The following is an 18585-nucleotide window of genomic DNA, read 5'->3' on the forward strand; positions in this document are numbered from 1 at the left end:
CAAAAGCTTCACCCACCACAAAAGCTTCACCCACAAAAGCTTCACCCACTACAAAAGCTTCACCCACAAAAGTTTCACAAACAAAAACTTCACCCACAAAAGCTTCACCCACCACAAAAGCTTCACCTACAAAAGCTTCACCTACAAAGCTTCAACAGAAAAGCTTCGCCTACAACAGCTTCACAGTATCTTGATCAAGATAGTGTGAAGCAAAATCAATTTATGGTACCCAACAAAGCTTCAACCTCAAAGCTTCACCTACAAAGCTTCAACACCAAAGCTTCACCTACAAAGCTTAAAAAAATATATATATGTATATATATATATATATATATATTTTCGAAAATTCAAAAATTCGTAAATTCGAAAATTCGAAAAAAAAAATTCAGAAAAAAAAATTGCCTAGGCCTCCTCTTCTTGGGGCCAAACAACTTTCATAACAAATATATATGAAGGAGGAGTTTTGGGCTACCATTTAGAAAGGAAATGCCTTATTCGTCAACTCCCTCGACCGGAGACTTGGGGGACTCCGACCATATGCTACTGCACCTTGATACTCGGAAGTCTCACGACCACTCAGTGACTTGGATTTTTCAAGTCTCCAACCGAGAAGTTTTCCTCACTCGAGAAATTAAGGGAGCACTACCTCAACATACATGATTCACTCACAAAGCTTCAACATACAAGCTTCAACAAAAGAAAAAAATTCAAAGAACTTAGTGAAGAAGGCCTTGGTGTATTTAACACAATACGTTGAAATCTCCAATAAGTTACAAATATGTACATATACATGAATCAAAATAAACAAACAAAAGGGAGCCTTCACAACGGTTGCTCAAGAGAAGTCTCAGCAGTCAGCAGAGCCCTAGAAAGAGGAGGCACCAGAGGGTGATTATTCAGAGCCTCAGTATTGGGCAGAACCCAGAAGGAGGAGGCACCGAAGGTTGATCATTTGGAGCTTCATTACGCATTACAGCCCCAGAAGACGAAGACAATAAATGCCTTTGGAACAAACCCACAAACCTCTGATGATCAAGTAAAATCTGACCATCAGATTCCTGCAACTGGTCGAGCTTCCTCTTCATGTTTGTAGCATAGTCATGTGTGAGCATGTGTAACTGTTTATTCTCATGCTTAAGCCCTCTAATCTTCTGTTTGAGACTTATCACTTCAGCCGCCAATGATTCAACTTGGCGGGTTCGAGCAAATAGGTGTTGGGCCATATTAGACATAGAACCTGCACACTGAACATTGAGAGCTAGAGAATCCTTAACAGCCAACTCATCAGACCGTTTGGAAAGTAGTCTGTTATCTTTGAGAGTGAGAAGGTTCCTGGCCACTGATGCGAAAATTAACTTAACACACAAATTAAACCCTCTTGTTGTCAAATTGTAGTATAAATGCAAGTAAGGATCGTTCTAAACCGGGGATTAGGAGGGCTTGCTAAAACCTCTAAACTGACTTAAAAACATATAAACAAAGTTAAAAACACTAAACTAGACTCAAAGAACTTAAAACAAACTCAAAGGACTCAAAACAAGCTAAAAACGCTCAAATCTGCCTAAAAGCACAAACTAGGCAGATTTGGACTCTAACACACTTTTGGGACACCTAAAAACACAAATCAAAACAAATTTTGACTAATAAAACACTTTAAAGTAAAGGGGGGTTTTGGTTTTGACGAATTTGAAAACAAAACAAGTAAATTAAAGAAGTAATGAAATCTGCACGAATTTGAGTAAATTGAATGGATGGAAGGCTAGCTAGGAGGTTCTTCTCCACACATGACATACTTGCACATAAACCAATTTTCAGTTGTTCTTTCGATCAATCATGAAACTCAACACCCCAGGTTAATTAAGTCCGCTTAAATTAACCTTCAAGTTCTCCTTAAGTTATTGAATTGGATGGGAAAACGCATACAACAATTCAAGCATTCTTCAAAAGTTCTTTACGTGAACAACACAATAAAGATACAATCAAAGATCATTAAGCATTATGAAAACTATAAGTATTGATGAGGCATTCGTTACTATGATGAGCATGAAACTCCTGCCAAGAATTTATTTAACGCGATCGTTTATAAGCGACCTCCACTACTTGTGAATATAATTTTGTAACTATTAGGTGAAACTCCTTTATACTCTAGCATCATATTCATGCATGCAAACTAAGAGTGCACTCTTAATAAACATACACGAATAAGTTATCAATCAAGCAGTTAAACAAATTGAATTCACAACTTATGAAATCACAACTGAAGGTAATCAAATCATATTGCAAGCATGAACATGGTTTCGAATTCCCCCCTAGCTAAGGGGGGTTTAGTTTCTCATACTCACAAAGCAAAGATAAACAAATTTAGACATTGAAAACAAAAGAATGAAAACACCTAAAAACACTCCAACAATCCAACTTGAATTGCAAGCACGTCCAAGGGTCCTCCTTCTTCTCTTTGTTGCGGCACAAGGTGTGGTTTGATGGATGAGTGGTAAATTATGGTGGTGGATGGATATAGGTGAGTTATGGTGAAGGGTGGATGGGTGGATTGTGTTCTATTTTTGGTTGGATGAGTGCCACGGCAAGGGAATGGAATTGTATGTGTTTGTGGGATGTGGGAATATATGGATGAATGTAAGGTCTTTTGAATTGGATCCCTAGTTATGGTGAAGGGTGGATGTATTTATAGACTAGGGAGAGGAGTGTATGGAGTTGTAATGAGTGGATGTAATGGGTGTAGTGGGTGAGTGTTGTTGGGTGGTTGAAATGAGTGGATGTAGTGGTAGGTGAATGTGTTGGGTGGTTGTAATAAGTGGATGTAGTGGTAGGTGAATGTGTTGGGTGGAATGGGTGGATGTAGTGGTAGGTGAATGTGTTGGGTGAAATGAGTGGATGTAGTGGTAGGTGAATGGATGTGTTGGGTGAAATGACTGGATGTAGTGGTAGGTGAATGTGTTAGGTGACATGAGTGTGCTAAAATGGTTATTTATAGGGAGAGGATGATGCACAAACTTCAAATTTCATCCATTCCTTTTGCTCCAAGCATATGCTATCCATTCCATGCCCAAAAATGCTCTAAAATGCTCCAAAATGCACTTCTTTGCCACATTAACCCTTTGGACCTACAAACACACGAAAATAGCTTAAAATACTAAAATAACTACGAACTAACAACATAAATGCCAAGAAACAAGCTAACTAAGTCACATAAATATGCTCTTATTAGCCACCACTGCAACGCTCATATCATTCTTCATCACAGAGTCCCCAACGGTAAGAGGACCAGTAGGGGATAAGAAGGATGGGCGCCATATGTTGTCTTGAGAAGGCATGGCTGCCTCTTCACCAAAGTTCAAGTTAAAACGATGGTCGGATGGGCCAGACATTCTCAGAAATGATGAAGGATAAATGAGGTGCAATAAATCTCTGAAGTACAAAAATAAAGGGAAAAGTCCTGCAAGCAATAACTCTCTGAACGTATTTCTTGCACACAATTGGTGCCCCTATAAAAGAAAGGGTAATAGGGTCGTTGGTTCAAAAATCGAAGATGCACCACTCTCTGGATTTCGAGAAGTAGATTTTCCTGAGTAAAATATGTTGACAATTCCCACACGTAACATCAGCTCCTCGGGTACCACAAATAACTTTGCCCAAGATCTCTGACAAAGTTTAGACACATAAATTTTGAAGGTCCAGCTACCCTACCATTACCCATAAGGGTAAAGGAACAGCACCACTACTTGATAACTGGAAAGTCCCTGTGTGTGTCAACCTTCGTGCTCCGTGGCAAGGCAGACTGGCAAAAATGCCCAACCTTTACTCACATCGAGAAAACACTCCCAACAGGATTACTTGCTAAAAATCAAAGAGGCACCACTCCCTGAATCTTGAAAGCCAAACTCCCACCAGGATTGCTTTCTCAAAAATCGAAGAGGCACCGCTATCCGACTCTTGAGAGCCAGACTCATAACAGGATTGCTTTCTCAAAAATCGAAGAGGCACCGCTCTCTGAATCTCGAGAGCCAGACTCCCAACAGGATTGCTTTCTTAAAAATTAAAGAGGCACCGCTCTTCGAATCTCGAAAGCCAGACTCCCAACAAGATTGCTTTCTCAAAAATTGATGAGGCACCGTTCTCCAAATCTCAAGAGTCAGGTCCCCAACAGGATTGCTTGTTCGAAAACTGAAGAGGCACCGCTCTCCGAACTTCAAGAGCCTGATTTCCTTGGATAAAGCTTATCTGCAATCTTCACACGCAACATCAGCTTTCCAGATACCACATACCACTTTTTCAAAGTGCTCTGACAAAGTTAAAACACGTGAATCTTGCAGCTCCCATTACATTGCTATGACCGAGAAGGGTAAAAGAACAATGTTACTACTCGTTGTTGGGACAATTCCTATATATGTCGACCTTCATCCTCCACAGCCAGGAAAACCTGCAAATAAAAAAAATGCTCAACTTTTGTTCACATCTGAGAGGGCACTCTCAACAGAGTCTCTTAAAATACTCAGCTTATTTCCCCCCCGATAATACCTCTGCAAACAAGCCACACCAGAGCCAAAGTATCTCATATCATCAGGGTTAAAAGCAAGAGTATCCCATATCATGCTTTTTCCCTATCTTTTCCTTTGGCATTGTTCTTACCTGCAAGACAAGGAGAAAGAGAGCAATAAGTCAACACTTGGAATCAAGCTTCCAGTCAGGAACTGACTACCTAGAACTCCTTGCCTGATTACTTACCTGGCATTGCTCTCGAGTACTCATCTTCAACATCTTATGCTTCCAGAAAAGATACCACATCTGCCTGAGGAACATATATGGCAAGTAAGAAGGATACAAGAAAGCATATGGAGACAAGCGCAACAGAACACGTGCCGATTCATCTATTACTTTGTCAACAGCAAAAGTATCCCGCATCATTAAGGTCAAACGCACTCTTGATTTGATGGACTTGTTTTGACCCTCAAATTCTTAAGTCGACCTTATACTCTAGAGGAAACCAGAAAACCCTTAAGCCCAGTTCAAGAATAAGCCTGTGGAAAGTTACTTCTTCAAAAGTAAAAGTATCTCATATCATCTCTTCTCATTTTTCTTCTCTTTATCCTTCATGCTGCTTGCAAGATAGGGAGAATGAGAACAATCAGCAGGAACTCAAAATCAAACTTCTGATCTGGGACTAATTGCTGGGAGTTCTGATTGCTTACCTTGTCTGTCATCTCTTTCAACAGATCTCCTAGCTCGGTGACTTGGGGGACTCTTACTACATGGTTTGTATCGCGCTTGACCAAGCTTGAAATTACAAGTAAGCTTCAAGGGAAATTGATACATTACCTTGTGCATCTCCACCGGTTAAGAATACCACCCCTGGATGGAGGAAAAGTACTTTCAGAGAAGATGCCACATCTACCTATGAGACAAATAAGGCAAGTGAAAACGATACCACACTTCAGTACTTAGAAGTTTCGTGATTAATCAGGCTTGGATCTTGCAAGTCCCCAACCGAGGAGCTTCCCTAACTCGGGAACTTAAGGGAGCACTGTTTGTACCATACTTGACCAATCCCGAAACTACTGAGCACTCATCAACGTTATACCATCAAGGACCCAGATGAGTTTCCCTCCAACCAGGAGGCCAATCACATTGCGACACGTATTGACATCAGAAGCCAATCACAATGCGACACGTGTCAACATTAGAAGCCAATCACAATAGGACACGTGTCAATATCAGAACAAAGCTAGAAAATCTTCTATAAAAGGAGTCATTCTCCCACAATATTTCCTAATGTCATTTGTACTAAATCATTCACTAGTACTCACTAAAGGAGAGCTTGAATCTATGTACTTGTGTAAACCCTTCACAATTAATGAGAACTCCTCTACTCCGTGGACGTAGCCAATCTAGGTGAACCACGTACATCTTATGTTTGATTCCCTGTCCCTATCCATTTACATACTTATCCACACTAGTGACCAGAGCAATCCAGCGAAGGTCACAAACTTAACACTTTCTGTTGTACCAAAGTCCTCGCTGATTTTGTGCATCAACAGATTCCTTCCCAAATCTAAAGCGGTAAGTAATGGTGCCCAATGAATTATTAAATCTGAGGCACCAAGTATTTTAAAAAATTTAGACTAATATTAATCCATACTATTCCAATTCAGTTTCCTCTGAAAGAGTTTTAATTATGGTGTTGGGGATTTGTTAATTTTGCTCTCTCTGTATGATTTGGTTGGGATTGCAGAGTGACTTGGGTTTCTTTGTAGACATGTCCCGAACCTTTAGGTCAAGTGGGGTATTCAGTAAGGTTCTACTTTGGCAAAGGAGATTGAAATGTTACAGACTTACATTGATACTGCAATCCAAGTAATATGTTTTGAAAATCGAAATAATCTATGAGTATGTTGTAGTAGTAGTAGAATAACATTGGGGCATAGCCTAGTACTCTGTGAGTCTATTGTAGTAGTAGTGTAGTACTTTGTTTAGTTTATACTATTGGATAAAAATGGTAATTTGATTGAGTTCCTTTGGTATGATTTATATTCACTTATTTATTCTATTTCTTTTTACTATTTTTCAGGTAGCATTCAAGTCTTTGATGAATTTTTAAACGAAGAGGTTGCAAATGCAGCGGTAATGAGTGGAAAAGTTTATACTTAATTTTATTATTAAAGTCTTTATCAATTTCTAAGTTAACATTTTGTTTTGACTAGCTCTTAACTTACCAACCGAAACCATCTCCTTTGACTACTAGAGTATCTTGGTTGGGCACTTTATCCGTTCCCACTTTCCAAAGACGAAGTTGAGACAGGTTGGGAACTCTCTCTTTCTCTCCTTTTGTTTTTGTTCCCAAGAAAGTTGATTGGATTGAAGAAAATGGAACAAAAAGAAGTGAAAAAAAAATTGAAATTTGTTGGTGCTTCTGCTGATGTTGAATTTGTAATATATTAAGACCCAAAAACTAGATAAATGGCTAACTTTGATGTAAATTGATAATAGCAAGCCGCTAGGTCAAAAACAGTGAGCCTTACCTTAGAGTTTTTTGGGATATCATAATTGATAACCATATCCACTGATCGAATATCCAATCTTCTACTTGCCATATCAATTCTTCATGCGTGAAATGTTAGAGACTCATTCATTTATCTACTCGCAAGTATATGATTTTTATGCAGGTTATAGGAAATAGTAAAACTGTAAAGGCATACTTTGTGTATATTTTAGTCATTTGATACATGTATGAGTGTAATGTTGGAAATATGCCCTGAAAGTCAATCTTTGGAAGAAATCTTTCAGGACAAATGAATCGATGTATGGATGATTCTTATACATCAAAAGGCAAAGATACTAATTAGGACTATCTCAATAAACGATATAAGTCCTGAATAGTGAATCCATGGACAATGGATCGATTGAAGAAGTAATCTAAATGAGTTAGACTACAGAGACCTTCTTCACATAACCATTATGTCCAAAAGGTTCCTGGTCGTTGGATTGTCGGAGGGATACTGACAATGCTTAGACCGGTACATACCTTGTCCGCTTCAATTAGAAGGATGGAAAGTCTCAACCCATTCGTGTTGTGACACTAAGATAAGTATGTAGGTGCTCATTAAGGGAATGAGTTCACTGAACACAATCGAATCAGAGTACTTGCATGGAGGTCTACTCACATGTCAAGCAAGTAACTCAAATGGTTGGAATAATGTAAGTAATCCTTTGACCTGAGGCATCGTCGTTGTCTTGTGGTTAAGTACTTAATCTTTGATTATGTCAACGTCACTCTATTAGAATGTCAACGGCATAGTTGGGGTTAAGCCACTTAGTCATGAAGGCAAGTGTATGCGCAACAAGGAATCTCTAATCCTCGATAAGAGAGGAAGAATACTCTAAGATATGATTCGGGAATCTTCGGCCGAAGTATCGAGCGTAATAAAGGAAAGCGTTCCTATACGACTCAATTGGATCATATAAGAAGGAATAATCACATTAGGGGTTTGACATGATATATCCATACCCTAATGATGTGATTGAGAGTATTGTATTAGAGAAGGATTGAATTACATTGTAATTCCAACTGACTAGGTTCTTCGAATAAACTTCTACATTAGCTTGGGTAGCTATGACATATGGTTAGATGTCACTCATAGCTTGTGAGTTCTTCTAGATGATTAGATGTAGTCATCAAAGAAGAAAGGTGAATTAAAATGAGGTTTTAATTCACTAAGTGATTGAATTAAATATAAGCAATTGGATTGATGCCAATCACCTCACTGCCTTGCTAATTAGAACCTAAAAGATTGTTCACCACAACACTATTGTAGTGAGTAACTAATGGATGATGGAAATAATTAATTGGATTAATTAATTGTTGTGATTAATTTAGAAAGTCTAAAGAAATCATAAAAGCGATAAAGATCGTTTTGGGCTTAAGAAACGTTCGGGTTTAATTGGGCCCATTGGGCCTAAACCCATTGGGCTTTTATTCAAGCATTGGATGACTTGAAATAATAAAAGCCCAAAGCCCAAACAAACAACAAAGAGGCCGGCCACTTTAGGTGTGAAAAGAGTGAGATATTTAGTCAAGTGTTGACTAGGTTTCTTTTGTCTATATAAGCAACTTTATAGAGATAAAGTTCATTAGGGTTTTTGTGTGTTAAAAACAACAAAGAGGCAAAAGAAAAATAGCTCTCTAAACTACACAAAGGCCGGCCACCAAAGGGGTTTTTACTAACATCTCTTTCACCCTTTTGGTTATTCCTTCATCCTTCTCACTACACTAGTGGGTGAGGATCTTTAGAGGTTTCCTACTTTGGGAACTTGAAGAGAACCTAGGAGCACTCATTGTAACAAAGTGGAGGAGGCAAGGAGGGAAGCTAGGCTCAAGGATTTCAAGGAGCAAAGGGCTTGGAGGTGGTCCATCCTTGGTCTCAAGTCTATATCAAGAGGTATATGACTAACCTTCACCTTGTTCTTGATTCTTTAAAATGTTTTGATGCATTATATATAAACCTATGAACCTTGAAGGGGATTTGCATGACTATAGCTTTGATAATATGTTATAAATGCTTCCGCTGCTTTCGTATATTAAACCAGTTTTGAATATGCATGATAGTCTATTTGAAATCCCATTCTAGAAATCTCATAAATTTCCCTTCAATTGGTATCAGAGCCAATGGTTTATATATAATGTGTCCTTTTGGATTTTATGCATATGGGTATTAATATTATGCATGACATATTTATTGTTTCATTCAAAGTATGTTTGTCTTTTGTTTTTCAATAGTTGAAAAATGTTAGTCAAAAGTTGAGAAAGATATGTTTGCAAAAGTGTTTTGTATGCATGAATGAAAAATGAGTTTAAGACTAGTTTGACATATTATTTCTTCATTTAAAAGTATGTTTGTCTTTTGTTTTTCAATGGTTGAAAAATGTAAATCAAGAGTTGAAAAAGATATGCATGTAAAAGTTGTTTTGTATGCATAAATGAAGAATAAGTCATGAACAAAATTTAGGGTTTTGTTCAAAAGGGTAGGCACGGTTTTGGGGGTGGTTTTGGGTTGTGTTTGTGTTTTATTGTAAACCACTCACACATCCTATTAAAGCTTAAAAGAAGTGTTCTTGTCACTTTTGTTTTTGGGTTTGAAAAATCACCAAGAATGTACAAATCTTGAAATTGTGTTCATGGTTTTGTTCTTGGTGTTCATAATTGGGTTTTGGGTGAAAATGGTTTTATTTGGTTTTCATGCATGGTTTTATGGTTTTGGGTGATGTTCTTACCATCCATAACTATAGTAAAACTTATTAAAACCCTAGACTTGTCTAGGAGATTTCCATCAAACTTTCTCATTAAAGCCTTTTAATGCCAAAACCAAGTGACATGCAAATTTGGATTTTTTCTACTTTGCATTAAATTGTAGCATGTGGGTGAGACTTCCCACCCTCCCATTGAATGGCCAGCCTCCCTAGTGGATTTATCCACTTGTGGGGCTATTTTGTAATCTTTGAAAAGTTGATATTTATTTTGAAATATTTACGGTTTTACCCCTAACTTTTCATATTTACATTTAGGCCCCTACTAACTAGAAAGTTAAAATATTTGATTCTAATTTTGTTAGTTGTTTAAACTCATAATACTATTATGCCCATATGCACTAAATCTAAATGTTTATGTTGCATTCCCTTATGATTATTTAAATGTGTTTAAGTAGTTATGAAATGGATGACTTTGGACTTATGCCTTAAACGACAATTGAGCTATATGATAAGGCGCTAAAATCAAATTGTTTGAACCTTGGGAATGTGTTTTAATTACTGTTTAATTGGACCTTGTCACGTTTGACGTTAATCTATCTCTCCCCTTTTAGTATATGTAATTTATAGGAATTTGTACAAATCGGTTTGTAATTCTTATTACTTCTTAATCTCTATTCGTTAGTGGATTCCCTCTAGTGCTAGACTAGAGTTTCTTTAACTATTGGTAAGGAGACATAACTAAAAGAGGGTTTTGACATGAGATTAAAGATTAAAAGGGTCCAATGCCCTAATTAGCAATGAATGATTGTCTTTCATTTCTAATGGCTCAATGAAAATGGTTTTAATTGGATTGATAAGCACGTAATTAAATTGACACAACCTCCCCGAGTTTATATTCAACAATGATGGCTCGTTGTTGCAATAACCTAATAAGTCCATAGTCATCCAAGAGCCTAAGATAACTATAAAGTTCAAATTCAAAGGAATGCAAAAACCTTAGTAGTAGTAGTTACTTCCAATATTTGAAAAATTCGTTTTTGATATTGATTTGTTTTTCTCAAAACAAATAGTGGGAGTATCATACGCTACTAGACTATAATGAATACAATTAGTAGTTATATATATCTCCAATATTTTGAAAAATGTTTTGATATTGATTTGTTTTATGAAAACGAATAGTGGGGATATTATATGCTACTAAATTCATTAACTTTGGACTAGTAGTTATAATAGGACAATTTATTTGATTGTGATTAAATAAATAAAATTGATGAGACCTTAAAATCCCTCAACCAAACAATATTAAGTTGTAAGCGTAAGAGTGCTTAGAACACTTTTTCGTGGTCTTCCACCGTGGTAGGCTCCAAGCGTTTATGACTTGTACACCGCCTTCACCCTATCATGGGGAAGTGACAAAGTGCATGCTTATATTCAGGAGGAGTTTATTTAAAACATTTGATGAGGTTAAGGTAGGCAACGAGTGTGGCCAACATCGTATCATCGTGAGGTCATGCTTGAACCCCTAGCAAAACCGGCATGGTGGGAAAGAACTTAACTAAGAAACATAATGCCAACATCGTATCATCGTGAGGTATTATTTTCTAGAGGCCAAAAAGATGGGTAATCACAAGAGGTTGTTGTGAATGGGTACTTGTACCCTCTCATTATTATTGTTGCTAGCCGACATCGTATCATCGTGAGGTGGGCTTGGTAATAGTGAGCCTCCCATAACCCGCTAGGAGCTTTCTTTGAAATCTCCCGGATTCCATTATGGGGGATATGGAATTTGCCAAAAATAGTGGGTGGTGTCATTCGGTTTAAAGACCCAAATCGTTTGACTTAATCAACAATCAATCTAATTATTTTATTTGTTTATGTATATAGATATGGTTGGAAGCACACTCGCGAAAATACTCGACAAACATTGCCTAGAGGGGCACAATTTCCCATCATGGTATCGTAATGTCAAGATTCTCCTAACCTTGGAGAAGATTGTTTACGTACTAGACAAGGCTCCACCTCACATACCTCTTGGCCCTGACGCCACTGAGGATGAACGTGCTAAGTATGACAAGCACGTTGAGGATGATACACAAGCCAAGTGCTATCTGTTGGCTTCCATGAATTAGGAGCTACAGAGACAGCACGAGGGCATGGACAGTGCATCTTCCATAATACTCCATCTTACTGAGTTATATGGTGAAGGGACGCGCAACCGTCGCTTTAGCACTGTCTGTGAACTTGTGAAGACCAAGATGGTCAAGGGGGCTCCAGTGCATCAACATGTACTGAAGATGATAGGATTCATTGAACAATTGGAGAACCTTGGTACTCCACTTGACGGGGAATTGGCCCAGGACTTCATATTGGCTTCTCTTTCTGATTCATTTTCGCAGTTCGTAATGAACTACAACATGAATAAGATGGATAGCACTCTCTCCGAGTTACTAAACATGTTAGTAACCGCCGAGAAGACTATGAAGAAAGAGAACGTTGTAGGGACTGCTGCAGTAGCCTACAACAAGCCATCCTCTTCCAAGGCCAAGCTGCAAGGCAAAGGCAAAGGGAAGGAGAAGAAGTCCCCCACTCCTAAGCCGAAAGGAGGAGTGAGGAAAAAAGAAGGCAAAAGAGCCCAAAGGGACTTGCCACCACTGTGGAAAGGAGGGGCATTGGAGGAGGAATTGCAGGTTATACCTTGCAAGTCTTAAGGACAAGCCACAAGGTATGGTTTATGTTCTTATCTTCAATTCTAAATGTTAGATCTTCTAAATATTTATATTTGATATAAAGTGCTAATCACTTGTATAATTGTATATAGGTGGAGAAGCCAAGTAGAAGAAGAACAAGCAAAGAAAATATGGAGAAGGGTTCGGCCACTATGATTTTTGCTTACTACTTAGGAAGTTTTGTTAGGCATTTAAAGATTGTCTTTAAAACTTTCTTATTTTGTTAAGAACTAATTATATGGCTTCATTTGATGGAAGGCCACTATTAGTGCCTAAATGTATAAAGGCATTTATATTAGTCTCTAAATGTATAGAGCTAATACCTTTTGTATTAAACATTTTGAATGTTTGAACTATCATATTAATGTAATGTGAAGTATGCCTTTTTAATATACTATTTCCTTAAAGTAGTGTTATGAATTGAAAATTGTCTTGTTGTATCCTAGATGAGATACAAGAGTTATGTCACTCAATTGTAATGTGATAAACCAAACTTTAGATTTATCAATTATGGATAGATCTCACATGTAGGACATAAAAGGATACAATGAATCTTTAGATTTGGTTCCATTTGTCTACTTATGAGTTCTATATGAATTGACAAAAGTCTAGAGAATCCTTTCTTGATGAAAAGGAAGATCACATTATAATGATATGAGTAATAAGAAAAACGTTTCTTATATGGTTATCACTTGAAACACAATGATCAAGATCACTCTTGATTCAATTAGTAGTTTTGAACAATTAATTGGGCATTCTTGAAATTGTTTTAAAATGTCAATGGTGTTAGTGATCAAACCAAGAAAGAAGTGTCTAAATCTATAAAAGGTTTAAAGACTTTAGTCACTTGAATAACAAGACATTAAACTTAGTGAAGATTGAAACAAATAAGCTTGAAATGTTTCAAAGCTACTACACAATGTCTTCTACCAATATAATCCACTTTTATACATTTTGAATGTATGAAATAATTTCTCATTAAAGTCATGAGAAATAGTGGGAGGTGTGAAAATGGATATAAACTTGAATGTGATTGGTTTATAGTTGTCTAAAGAATAATAGTACTTGACTATTATTAAGAGTTTGTAATTTTAATTGTTAAAAGGACTCAAGCTCTTTAAACGTTAAAATTCTATGTTGTGTAACATTTAAAGAATAGTCTTTGAATGTTGGTTTCGTCAACCTAGCATAAAATGGTTATATGTTGGGAGTTGTCCATCATTCTCTTTTATGAGAACATGCTAATAACAAAGCATATGGACAAGTTGATGAAACAAAAGGGAATAAGTTTCAAAATGAGTCACAACATATGGTTTAACATCAAGACAATCCAAATTCAACATCTCATGTAACGATATTGCTCTATGTAGTTTTGATAGAGAATTATATCAACCACCTAGAAGGAATGGTTGAGTTTCTATATCCTTAGTAGGAGCCATGCTTCCACTAAGGAATTGGATAATTCTTATATGACTACACTAAAGGTCTTAGTATGACTAAAACTTGAAGTATGGTGTATGACATCGTATAATTAAATGAATAGACTTGATAAAACAAGTCACATGTTCAAAAGGAATTACTTTAGAAGGAATTCTTTTGTATGTGATTCGTTTAAATAACTTGTGTTAGCTAGGGTTGTTGATGGTCTCAAAATTGTTGAGACATCATCAATAAGCTAATGGATCTCAATGATTCTCAATGGATCCAAGACAAGTTAGTGGGAGCAATATGCATTCAAATCAAGAAAATTTAATTGTTAATTTTGAATGAATGCTAAGTTACAACAAGGCCAGTGGGAGTGATGTCATAATTTGAGCAACAAGATGTGAATAAAGTCTATTTGATAGACTTGATGAAACATAGATGTTACTCGAAAATGACAAAACATGACACGGTCAATTTTGAAGTATAGACTTGAAATTAGACTTACTGATATAGCAAGGCTATCTCAATAATGTTATATGGGAATTAAATCTCAAATGTTGAAGATTTAAGAAAGCATTTTCCTATGTGATAGGAAATCACTTTCATAACCCTTATAATGAATGTGTCATAAAATCGCAAAAGGGACACATGTGTTGACTTGTGAAGTAGATATCCAAAAGTGAAGAATCACATGTGCTGTCACTTTAAGATATTACTATATCCCAGGATCAGAACCAAAGCAACTGATAGAGTATTATTGCCTTTAAGAAAGAAACATCAGAGTGGGACTCTGGAAGCGTGCATTCACTTAGGTTGTTAACCAAAGTGAAAATAATCCATTTTAACAAATGGAACTTCATAATGGATGAAGTACTAATCATATGAATGAATTGTTAGTATTGTACTACAATGGTCTCAAGCTTGGAGCAAAGTTTGTATAAAGTATACAAACGAAATATATGTAGATATATAGTTTTAGAAACTGCTTCAAAAGGTGTTTTGAATGAAAGGGGTTCTTTTAGAATCCATGATTGAATCCAAACCATAAGGTCGTTAGTAGAGTACTACGACGTAATGGGGCGATAACTCAAGCCATGGAATCAAGGTCTCATCAAAGTATTTGAACACATTAAAGAGACATCATCAAATGTCTTGGAAACATTTGATGAGTAAATCCCTTTTAAAAATAAAAGAGATTAATACATAACCAAGTTAACCTACGAGCATAAACTCTCTCGACAAGATGTATAAGATACACTAGTGATTGACTTTAGTGCAAGTGGGAGATTGTTGGAAATATGCCCTGAAAGTCAATCTTTGGAAGAAATCTTTCAGGACAAATGAATCGATGTATGGATGATTCTTATACATCAAAAGGCAAAGATACTAATTAGGACTATCTCAATAAACGATATAAGTCCTGAATAGTGAATCCATGGACAATGGATCGATTGAAGAAGTAATCTAAATGAGTTAGACTACAGAGACCTTCTTCACATAACCATTATGTCCAAAAGGTTCCTGGTCGTTGGATTGTCGGAGGATACTGACAATGCTTAGACCGGTACATACCTTGTCCGCTTCAATTAGAAGGATGGAAAGTCTCAACCCATTCGTGTTGTGACACTAAGACAAGTATGTAGGTGCTCATTAAGGGAATGAGTTCATTGAACACAATCGAATCAGAGTACTTGCATGGAGGTCTACTCACATGTCAAGCAAGTAACTCAAATGGTTGGAATAATGTAAGTAATCCTTTGACCTGAGGCATCGTCGTTGTCTTGTGGTTAAGTACTTAATCTTTGATTATGTCAACGTCACTCTATTAGAATGTCAACGGCATAGTTGGGGTTAAGCCACTTAGTCATGAAGGCAAGTGTATGCGCAACAAGGAATCTCTAATCCTCGATAAGAGAGGAAGAATACTCTAAGATATGATTCGGGAATCTTCGGCCGAAGTATCGAGCGTAATAAAGGAAAGCGTTCCTATACGACTCAATTGGATCATATAAGAAGGAATAATCACATTAGGGGTTTGACATGATATATCCATACCCTAATGATGTGATTGAGAGTATTGTATTAGAGAAGGATTGAATTACATTGTAATTCCAACTGACTAGGTTCTTCGAATAAACTTCTACATTAGCTTGGGTAGCTATGACATATGGTTAGATGTCACTCATAGCTTGTGAGTTCTTCTAGATGATTAGATGTAGTCATCAAAGAAGAAAGGTGAATTAAAATGAGGTTTTAATTCACTAAGTGATTGAATTAAATATAAGCAATTGGATTGATGCCAATCACCTCACTGCCTTGCTAATTAGAACCTAAAAGATTGTTCACCACAACACTATTGTAGTGAGTAACTAATGGATGATGGAAATAATTAATTGGATTAATTAATTGTTGTGATTAATTTAGAAAGTCTAAAGAAATCATAAAAGCGATAAAGATCATTTTGGGCTTAAGAAACGTTCGGGTTTAATTGGGCCCATTGGGCCTAAACCCATTGGGCTTTTATTCAAGCATTGGATGACTTGAAATAATAAAAGCCCAAAGCCCAAACAAACAACAAAGAGGCCGGCCACTTTAGGTGTGAAAAGAGTGAGATATTTAGTCAAGTGTTGACTAGGTTTCTTTTGTCTATATAAGCAACTTTATAGAGATAAAGTTCATTAGGGTTTTTGTGTGTTAAAAACAACAAAGAGGCAAAAGAAAAATAGCTCTCTAAACTACACAAAGGCCGGCCACCAAAGGGGGTTTTTACTAACATCTCTTTCACCCTTTTGGTTATTCCTTCATCCTTCTCACTACACTAGTGGGTGAGGATCTTTAGAGGTTTCCTACTTTGGGAACTTGAAGAGAACCTAGGAGCACTCATTGTAACAAAGTGGAGGAGGCAAGGAGGGAAGCTAGGCTCAAGGATTTCAAGGAGCAAAGGGCTTGGAGGTGGTCCATCCTTGGTCTCAAGTCTAGATCAAGAGGTATATGACTAACCTTCACCTTGTTCTTGATTCTTTAAAATGTTTTGATGCATTATATATAAACCTATGAACCTTGAAGGGGATTTGCATGACTATAGCTTTGATAATATGTTATAAATGCTTCCGCTGCTTTCGTATATTAAACCAGTTTTGAATATGCATGATAGTCTATTTGAAATCCCATTCTAGAAATCTCATAAATTTCCCTTCATGTAAAACAATAAAACTGTGAAGGCATAATTTGGGATTTAGGTTTGTATGACAATGATTAGGTTTTCTTTCAATATCACTTTTCTTACTTCAGATTAAATGTGTATTTCTACATATAGCAGTACAATAGATTTTCTTTTGCTCCATGTGCTTATGTCTATGCAGATAGAGATATCAATTAATATGGTTCAAGCATTAAGAGTAGTATTTCACTCTCTCGTTTGGAGGTGTTCAAGGAAAAATGAAGTCTTTCAATTAACAAATTTCTTTGTTATTAAGGGCCTACTTGGTATTTCATGTGTAGTTTGATATTGACCTTAGCTATGTTCAACTTCTAATACATTTTGACAATATGATTATTTATGAAATTATTGTATTATAGTAAATGTGTAATTTTGTTGATTCTTATATATATATATATATATATATATATATATATATATATATATATAATTAAAATAAATGTAAATTACTGTATGCAAAATCAACAGTAATTGTTGATGCTAGTCTTTGATTACGATGTAGGATGTATGCCGTAATTGCTTTCATAGTATTATGACACTCAACAAACGCCGTATCAAATATAAATTACGGCACACATGTATGCCGTAATTGTTTTCGCAGTATTATGACACTTCATTAGCGTCGTATGTAATACCAATTAAGGAGCGCAAGGCATGCCTTAAAGACCATTTACGACACTTCATTAACGTCATATCTAATACCAATTAAGGCGTGCAAGGCACGCCTTAAAGAGCATTTACAACGTGTTTTGCGTAAATTATTCACGGCTACTAGAGAACGTCGTATTTGACAAAACATCTTTTACGACAGGGGCTTTTACTCATCTCTGTAAGCCTTATATGTATATTCTCATCTCTACCTGGCATGAGGCCTTTTGGGAGCTCACTGACTTCGGGTTCTGTAGGAACTCCGAAGTTAAGCGAGAAAGGGGCCAAAGCATTCCCAAGATGGGTGACCCACTAGGAAGTTCTGCTCGCGTGAGTTTCCAGAAACAAAACCGTGAGGGCATGGTCGAGACCCAAAGCGGACAATATAGTGCTACGGTGGAGTCAAGCCCCGGATGTGGTGGGGGCCTAGGTCAAGATGTGACACAGGATCTGTCCAAAGTTTCGTGAGGCCCATGGCGAAATTCCACTATAATGACATATTAGTTAGACAATTTTATTTATAAAAAAATCTAATTAATTTCATTCATAATTTGTTTTTTCAACCTACTCCTTCTCCATATGGTCCAGTAGTATTGCTCTTCCCTTGTAAGTGAGAGGTTTTAGGTTCGATTCTCGCCAAAGGTGAATTTGAACCACATTATTGTTAGTCATTTTGAGGTTTAGCCCATCTCCTCCTATTAGTGTAAATACTATCGTTTGTTAAAATAAAAAATAAATAAATAAACGAAATGACATGGAAGTTAATGATTGGATTATTAATGAGTAATGCTAAGAAGATTAAATTTG

The sequence above is a fragment of the Malus domestica genome, chromosome 11 (assembly GCF_042453785.1).
Source record: "Malus domestica chromosome 11, GDT2T_hap1".
In the NCBI taxonomy this organism is placed as follows: domain Eukaryota; kingdom Viridiplantae; phylum Streptophyta; class Magnoliopsida; order Rosales; family Rosaceae; genus Malus; species Malus domestica.